Below are 9766 nucleotides of genomic sequence, written 5' to 3'. Positions count from 1 at the left end.
CATTCCCAAAGCCTTACCACTGATTACAATCACACTGGGGGTGAGGGCTTAAATATATGAATTTCTTTTATTTTATTGGTGTTTAGTTGCTTTATAATGTTGTGTTAGGATCTGCTGTACAGCAAAATGAATCAGCTATATGTATACATATATCCCCTCTTTGTCACCACAGAGCATTTAGTAGAGTTCCCTGTGCTATATGGTAGGTTCTCATTAGTTATCTATTTTATAAAATCTGCCTGCAAATGCAGGAGATGTGGGTTTGATTGCCAAGTCGGGAAGATCCCCTGGAGAAGGAAACGGCAACTCACTCCAGTATTCTTGCCTGGGAAATTCCATAGACGGAGGAGCCCTGCGGGCTACAGTCCATGGGATTGCAAAGAGTCAGACACGATTTAGTGACTAAAACAACAATCAGTCCCAATCTCGACATCAATCCCAAGCTCACAATTCATCCTATCCCTCTTTTCCCACCTTGGTGTCCATACATTTGTCCTCTATATCTGTATGTCTGTTTCTACTTTGCAAGTAGGTTCATCTGCAACATACAAATTTGGAGGGACAGCAGCATTCAGTCTGTAACACCTCAGTGTGGGGCTGTTTTAGAAAGTCAATTTGAGGGAACTCCCTGGCAGTCCAACAGGCAGGACTGTGCACTTCTTTTTCGGGAGACATAGGACTGATCACTGGTCAGGGAATTAAGATTCCCTCAAGGTTCAGGGACAAAAACAGAAAATAAAAATGTCGATTTGAGGAGGCCAGAACTTCAGTACTGATATGTGGAAGTGAAATCCCAGAGATCAACTCTGAGACTGGATAAGATAGAAGGATTCCTCCCATAGTCCATTTTTGGAAGTATGAGGAATTAAGCCTTATTTGGGCTGAGGGGAGAGGAATTTGGGAGGAAGTTATCTTGGCTCTTTATTCTCTGCCAAAGGCTCAAAAGGGCTTCCCTGGTAAACCCTCAGGTAAAGAATTCGCCTGCAAAGCAAGAAACTCCTAGGAGGCACGGGTTCAATCCCTGGGTTAGGAGATTCCCCAGAGGAGGAAAATGGCAACCCACTCCAGTGTTCTTGCCTGAAATAATCCCATGGACAGAGGAGCCTGGCGGGTTACAGTCCATAAGGTTGCAAAGAGTCGGACATGGCTAAGCGACTGAGCACACAAGCACTAAAGGCTCAAAAACTCTGTTCCCATTTGTAGGGGGTTTCCCTCCTCTGTCTTCTGAGTTTGGCAACAAGATGAGATGCAGTTCCTAAATTCTTTCTTTGCTACTCTTCATGGTAACACAGCGCTCTTAGGTAACAGGTTTTATTGCTAATTACTAGGGAACAACAAAAGTACAACAAACAACGTTGAGACATGACTCATTCAAATAGAGGGCAATCACATGTCAAAAATTTATTCAACTTCTTAAAGAGGAAACAGTAAGATGGTAAAGCTGGTTCAGAGAGCATTTTGAGGAAGTAGATATTTGAGGAAGGAGGAGTCTTAAATATAAACTGATTAATCTCTGCAGGGTAACATTTGGTCCTTTTTCATACTGGAAAGAAATACTTTGGAATTTAAAACAGACAGAAATCTGAGCCTTTAATAAAAAGTAAATCACTAAGAAAACAAAGATACGTTCCTTGGTTTGCATATATGGCCAGTGGGCCAAATCTGACTCTGTTGCTTGCATTTATAGTAAGTTTTGTTGGACCACAACCACGTTCATTTGCTTACCTATTGTGTAAGGCTTGCTCCTTGGAAGAAAAGCTATGACCAACCTAGAAAGCATATTCAAAAGCAGAGACATTACTTTGCCAACAAAGGTTCGTCTAGTCAAGGCTATGGTTTTTCCTGTGGTCATGTATGGATGTGAGAGTTGGACTGTGAAGAAGGCTGAGCGCCGAACAATTGATGCTTTTGAACTGTGGTGTTGGAGAAGACTCTTGAGAGTCCCTTGGACTGCAAGGAGATCCAACCAGTCCATTCTGAAGGAGATCAGCCCTGGGATTTCTTTAGAAGGAATGATGCTGAAGCTGAAACTCCAGTACTTTGGCCACCTCATGCGAAGAGTTGACTCATTGGAAAATACTCTGATGCTGGGAGGGATTGGGAGCAGGAGGAGAAGGGGGCGACAGAGGATGAGATGGCTGGATGGCATCACTGACTCGATGGACGTGAGTCTGAGTGAACTCCGGGAGTTGGTGATGGACAGGGAGGCCTGGCGTGCTGCGATTCATGGGGTCGCAAAGAATCGGACACGACTGAGCGACTGATCTGATCTGATGGATGTGAGAGTTGGACCATAAAGAAAATTGAGCACCGAAAAACTGATGCTTTTGAACTGTGATGTTGGAGAAGACTCTTGAAGGTCCCTTGTACTGCAAGGAGATCCAAACGGTCCATCCTAAAGGAAATCAGTCCTGAGTATTCATTGGAAGGACTGATGCTGAAGCTGAAACTCCAATATTTTGGCCACCTGATGAGAAGAACTGACTCATTTGAAAAGACCCTGATGCTGGGAAAGATTGAAGGCAGGACAAGAAGGGGACGACAGAGGATGAGATGGTTGGATGGCATCACCGACTCAATGGACATGAGTTTGAGTAAGCTCTGGGAGTTGATGAGGGACAGGGAAGCCTGGCGTGCTGCAGTCCATGGGGTCACAAAGAGTCGGACACGACTGAGTGACTGAACCAAAATGACTGTGTAAGGCTGCTTTTGCAGTACTATGATGACAGAGCTGAGTCGTTGATAGAGAGTATATAGCCCCAAAGCCTAAAATATTTACTAACTTAGACCTTTACAGAAAAAGTTTGCCAACTCCTGCTAGAGAATTAATCCTGGGGTGAGCTTGTTAAACAATGTCCTCCATGACATGGCAAGAACTACACTGCCCTACCTTGGTCTTATTTGCAAATTATGGCTAATTTTTCTTTAAAAAAAGATGTTTGGCTTAAAAATTGGGGACATTAGGAGAGTTGTCATCTCTGGCCTGTAATTCCTAAGTTCTTCCATCCACCCACTTGAACACCTCAATACCCTCTTTGTGCACTGATGACTGATCTCAATGCCCTTTAGCCTCCCAACCCATTTCTTTGATAGTGGAGTTTATGAAAACCTCCTTTACAGAGTCATTTTGTTCAACAGAGCACTCTGTCTCAGAGTTAAGGTTGTACCCATAGTAGTAGTACATTTATATGGAAAGTTTTCTTGGGATGTCCACTCAGCTTCTTTGAAATTAAGTTCTACAGCTGTTGCAAACAGCAAGTTTTGAAAAGGCAACAATAGTGTGTACCTGACCACTGCTTTTCCCCTGGTTCCTGGCACATGGTAGGTGCTCAATAAAATATTTGTTGATTCAATGATAGATCCAATGAAACACTTAAGGTAGAGGGTTTGTTTTCCCCTCAGGGTCAGCTCTATGTGAGGAACAAAGTTTTGGTGATGAAGGCTGCCACCTGCAGGGAAAAACTGAAACTGCAAGATTCAGAACTGCTAAATCCTGAGGAAAATACTGTCAACTTCCAGGGAGGATTACGAGAGAATCAATTTTTTCTCCTTTGGTTTAAGGCAGATCACTCCAGTGTTCTTGCCTGGAGAATCCCAGGGACAGGGGAGCCTGGTGGGCTGCCATCTATGGGGTCACACAGAGTCGGACACGACTGAAGTGACTTAGTAGTAGTAATCAATATCATTTTGCCCTTTCTGCTTATGGAACCCTGTACCCTTTCTTTAATAACATTTAAAGCCTTTGGAGTGCTTAATAAGTTCCCAGCGCCATCCCCCCCACACAGTTTTGCAGTAGGTACCACTATCTCTGGGCTTCCCTGATAACTCAGTTGGTAAAGACTCTGCCTGCTTGCAAGAGACCCCAATTCAATTCCTGAGTTGGGAAGATCCACTGGAGAAGGGATGGGCTACCCACTTCAGTATTCTTGGGCTTCCCTTGTGGCTCAGCTGGTAAAGAATCTGCCCGCAATGTGGCATACCTGGGTTCAATCCCTGGGTTGGCAAGATCCCCTGGAGAAGGGAAAGGCTACCCGCTCCAGTATTCTGGCCTGGAGAATTCCATGGACTGTATAGTCCAAGGGGTTGCAAAGAGTCAGACACGACTGAGCAACTTTCACTTCACCACTATCTCCATTTTATACATGAAGAATCTAAGCACAGAAAGTATGACTGAGTTACACAGAAGCTGGCAAACCTAGGGATTTGAACCTAAAGATCATGGCTTCAGAATGCGTGCATCTAATCATTTCACTACACTACCTCTCTATGCCTGATATGGAAAATGCTTATAGAAAACACATAGAAGCGTGGCGAATGAAACCCGTGCAAATATCTCTGCTGTCTCCTGAAACGCTACTAAAATGATAGAGAAGGAATCCAGAGTGTGAGCCCACAGACATCAGGAGAGAAGATGATTGCTCATGAGAGATATCAAATCCTTTCTGGAAGATAGAAAGTGGATGGATGATTTAGCTGAGTGGAAAAACGCTAGATCTTATGGAGGAGAAAGTCAGTGAGGAGTAAGATGAGGCCATTGGTAGAGAAAGCACAGAGTCCTAACCACTGGACAACCAGGCAATTCCCCTGAAAGCAGGTCATTAATTGTATGTATGTAATAGGAGCTGTTAACCCCAGATTCCCTCTTGTGACTCCTTGTTCCCTCTTGTGACTCCTTGTTCCTATCCCAGCAAAGATTATTCTTTGGAAAATTTGAAACATGATAGCTCTAGCTTCAGAGATCACAGTCAGAGAAAGGATGGAGGTGAGGTAACCACTAAAAACAGAGGTATTAGATGAAAGTGTGCAGCTAAAAAAATCGGAATAAAAAATAATGATGTATTTGATGGTAGTATTGGTATTGTTATTCTTAGACTTAGCACTATGCTAAATGTATTTTGGAACAAAGCAAATAATAAATTATGTTGGAGTTTTTGAGAACCAACCTCTACGGGGTAGGAGAAACAAAATACATATGTGTAGTGGATATAGTTAAATGAAAGTCCTCTAGTCTTGATTTCAATTGGAAACATCAGTATGATGGATTTTGTCATAGAGGTTATTTAGCTTGCTCAAGGTCACCCAGCTCATAAAGGATGGAACAAGAATAACAGCCTGGTCTTGCTACTAAATTTGTGAAGGTCTGTCTCCTCGGTGGGTCAGGTAGGAGGGCCTCTTGGAGGAGGTGAAATTTGAAGATTAAGTAAGAGCAGTAAATGGACTTCTCTTGATCAATGGACAATCTGCTTGCTATTTTCCAAGAATCCTGGGCTGACCTGGAAAGAGTTTCTTTCTGAAATGTCAAAACCCGAGGTCAGTCTCCAATTCATTATGATCAGTTGACCAACAGATGTCGAGGCAGACCAACTGGTTTCCCTGTGCCATCCCTTTAAAAAATTTCAAGGAACGTGAAATGTATTTTCACTGATGCCTCAAAGTAATCAGCTCTTACAGTAAAGCAATGGAAAGCGAAGTTGCTCCAGTCGTGTCCAACTCTTTGCAACCCCACAGACTGAAGACTACACAATTCGTTTGAGTCTGATTTTTTTTTAGACTTGAAAAATGTTCACAAGATTTAAAATGTGCTTTCAAGTCTAGTCTGAGCAGTAGGTGCTGGGCAAGGCTGGCAGGAGGAAAGGATTTGTGCCTTATTTTCCAAATGCTTACCCTAATGGAATATAGGGATGATGTGATTAAGAGGGAGAACATGTTTTTAAATTTGTTTTATTGTTGTGGTCATTTAATTTGAAAATGAGTTATTGGGAATTCCTTGGTGGTCCAGTGGTTAGGATTCATTGCTGTCACTGGTGGGGCCCGGGGTTCAGTCCCTGGTTGGGAAACAAAGATCCTGCAAGCCTTGAAGCATGGCCCCCCAAATTTTAGTTATTAAGTGAAAAGCAATACATGCAAAATAGATCGAAGATTAACTCTCTTTTCCTCCTCTTCCCCAGAAAGTGTTATAATTACCAGCTTCTTAGGTCTTGCAGAGAACATTTTAAGAGGAAAATTTTAGGTTGATTCATGTTAGAAGGAGACAGAAATTAAAATATGACGGATGTTTTATTATCTCACTAGGGTAAGCAGTTGCCCTCTGAGGGAGAACCTGCAGCTGGATTTACATTGGATGGACTTTCATTATTTGTTTTAAGGAATTCACAAATGATCTCTACTAAAGATGTTTGTTGCTCAGTCATGTCCAAATCTTTGCGAACCCATGGACTGTAGCCCACCAGGCTCCTCTGTCCATGGAATTCTCCAGGCAAGAATACTGGAGTGGGTTGCCGTTTCCTTCTCTAGGGGAGTCTTCCTGACCCAGGGATTGAACCCAGGTCTTTTGCAATGCAGGCAAATTCTTTACTGTCTGAGCCACCAGGGAAGCCCTCTCTACTGAAAGAGGTATCAATCTGAGTCTTTGTCCAAACTGACCTAGTTAAACTTCATCTTTTCTCATCCGGCTGTCTTTCCTTCCCCTCTAAATAAACTGCCTATAATGTAGAGATGGGGATTCTGGGAGTTTGAATTTAGGGTTAAATTTCATACAGATTTTTCATAACTATGACTACAATGGCTTCCCTGGTAACTCAGATGGTAAAGAATTCACCTGCAATGCAGGAGACCCTGGTTTGATTCCTGGGTCAGGAAGTTCCCCTGGAGAAGAGGTAGGCTACCCACTCCCGTATTCTGGGGATTCCCTGGTGGCTCAGACAGTAAAGAATTCTCCTGCAATTTGGCAGACCTGGGTTCGATCCCTGGGTTGGGAAGATCCCCTGGAGGAGGGCATGGCAACCTACTCCAAAATTCTTGCCTGGAGAATCCCCATGGACAGAGGAGCCTGGCGGGCTACAGCACATGGTATCGCAAAGACTCAGACACAACTGACTTAGCACAGCACATATAACTACAATAATTCTGACATTTCTAGGACATTCCAATTTTTAAATTGTCTTCCTAACTATGTGCACACTTGTCAGGCCACGGGTTCTGATTTGGGGCATGGAAAACATACTCTAACAGTATGAGGTTGGTGATTTTGACACACACTTACCCAATCTTGTATTTGCTTTTCTTTGGTTTCCATGTTCTTGCCAACAAATTCGGGTTAATATGAGGTAAAAGCTTTAAACAAGCTGTAGCAGAAAATGCCTGACCTCATGATGCAGCAAAATGAAGCAGGTTCAGGGCTCAAGAAGAATTTACTCACAGGGTGCCAAAAAGGGGTGGATGAAAAGGGAACTACCTACAGATCCTGGGGAGGACAATGAAAACATGTTTACAACATGGAAACAGAAATAGAAGTGGGGGAGGAGAGAGGAGTGCCCCTAAGTGGTACCAAGAGGTCAGTTCACTTCCAGTTTTTGAGGCTCTTTGTTTACAGAAGAATGAAGAATTCAGTTCTTCATTTAATATTTAACAATTTCTTTTTACACCCCATGGTTAAAATACCATGTAAATGTGTCATTACAAGATGACTGTATTTATTAAAAGCCAACTAATAAAACTTCAATGAGATAGCACCACATAATTCTTAGAACAACTAAAAATGAAATTGAAAACAAAACTGATCATACCAAGTTGTCAGGAGCCTGGGGAGTAAATGGAAATCTCAAACTTTGCTCGTGGGCATGCAGAATGCAGTCACTCTAGGAAAAAGTTGGGCAGTTTCTTATAAAATTAAATATCTACTCACCAGACAACCCAGGAATCTCACTCTTTCCATGAAATTCTCTAGGCAAGAATACTAGAGTGGGTTGCCATGCCTTCCTCCAGGGAATCCTCCCAACCCAGAGATCGAACCCAGGTCTTCCGCACTACAGGCAGATTTGTTACCATTACCATCTGAGCCACCGGGAAGCCCCCATTATGAAATACTTGTTAGCAACAGAAAGGAATGAATTGAAAGAAACCCTGGCCAAATTATTTTTTAACAATGGTACCAGGACTATATAATGGGGAAAAGACAGTCTCTTCAATAAATGGTGTTGGGAAAACTGGATATCTACATGTGAAAGAATGAAATTAGACCCTTACCTTATGTCATATACAAATATTTTCTCAAGTGTGGTTGTTGTTACATGACTGTATGTGTTAGTTAAAAATCAGAAAACTATAAACTAAAACAACTGTATATTGATGCATGAGAAAACCTGTATATAAAAAACTGCATATAAATTATCGCTCAATAAAACTGTCTAAAGGACTTTGTGGGAGAAGGTGAGGGTGGGATGATTTGAGAGAATAGCATTGGAACATGTATATTACCATATGTAAAATAGATGACCAGTGCAAGTTTTATGCTGAAGCAGGGCACTCAAAACAGGTGCTCTGGGACAACCCAGAGGGATGGTGTGGGGAGGGAGGTGGGAGAGTTCAGGATGGGGGAACACATGTGCACCTGTGGCTGATTCATGTTGATGTATGGCAAAAACCACCACAATATTGTAACGTAATTATCCCCCAATTAAAATTAATTAGTTTAAAAAAACTTACTAAAAAGAAATGTGGAGTAAATGTGGGAAAATGTCAAATCTGATCTTGGTGCAGTGTATAGTGGTCTTTTTTGTGATTAAAATGTTTTATTGTGATTGAAATGTTTCAATCTGAAAATTTTTTAAGATATTCTTAAAAAGCCAATTAGTTTATTCAAACTGCAGTATGGTCCAATAATAGGATGCAAGTTTACAGTTGTCTGGTAAACAAAGAAGTATTTCATTTTTGTCAGTGTATGTCTGTGACCGTATTTATTATTTCATTTTCAGAAAAGGTCAAACTTGTACATTTGAGACCTTTCAAGAATGTGGAGCCTGCTCAAACAGCCCTTCTGCCCCCATAATATTTCAGAAAACATTTGAAGAATAAGAATAGTATCTGGTGCTTGACAAGGCACGTGGGAAACAGGAGGAGGAGAGAAGCGGGATTTCTTTTCTTCTGGATGTTGACTTAGAAATGAATTACTTGAGCTGTTAACTTCAGTCAAAAACGATAGAATAAGTCCTTTGTCCTCACACAGCCTTGATCTTGTGTTGTTCTAAGAAATCCTTTTATAAAGATTAATGATTCTGCACCCCTATACATAAAATATTTGGCTCAGATGAATAAAGAGGGGTGGATATACTTAATATAGGCAAAAATGGATACTTAATTTTAGACAGATTAGAAGCCATGACTTTAGCAAAAATAATGAGTAAATTCACCCCAAACCACACCAAAGACCAAGACAGAGAGGTTATCACTGCTATATGAAGTTAGCCTCAGCTATTTTTCTATTAGCCTACTCCTGTCTTTGTTTTTTCAGGCTTCTCATATGTGGCAGCTTCCAAGTGCAGAATTCCAAAAAGCTGAAATTGTCTTCAATCCTCCCAACATTGGCACAGACTATAAGGAATTGAGAATGCCAATAATTCTAGGGAAACAGATGGACATTTTAAATCACAAACATTTACGCACAACCCAAATGCTACAGTTTTATCTTAGCCCTTCTTGGTGTCCTTCTATCTTAATGAGGGAACCTGCCAAGACCATGGGAGAAGGGAGGGAGGGAGAAAGGATCCTTTAGGTTGAAAGACGGAAAAAAAAAAAAAAAAAAACTGGCAGAATTGGGTTACCTGTGAAATGAAAAGTTTCAGTGTTTCCAAGGTTTGCAAAATGGATCTGAGTTGACACAACCCTCATTTTGACTGTGTAAGATGTCATAAAATTACTTCTGGACCACCTATAGAGTGTTTTCGTTTGAAAGGGGGTGGTGAGATCATTTCCCAAACCATACACAGAA

The sequence above is a fragment of the Bubalus bubalis genome, chromosome 17 (genome assembly GCF_019923935.1).
Source record: "Bubalus bubalis isolate 160015118507 breed Murrah chromosome 17, NDDB_SH_1, whole genome shotgun sequence".
Lineage (NCBI taxonomy): Eukaryota > Metazoa > Chordata > Mammalia > Artiodactyla > Bovidae > Bubalus > Bubalus bubalis.
Note: the sequence above shows the minus strand (reverse complement) of the source record.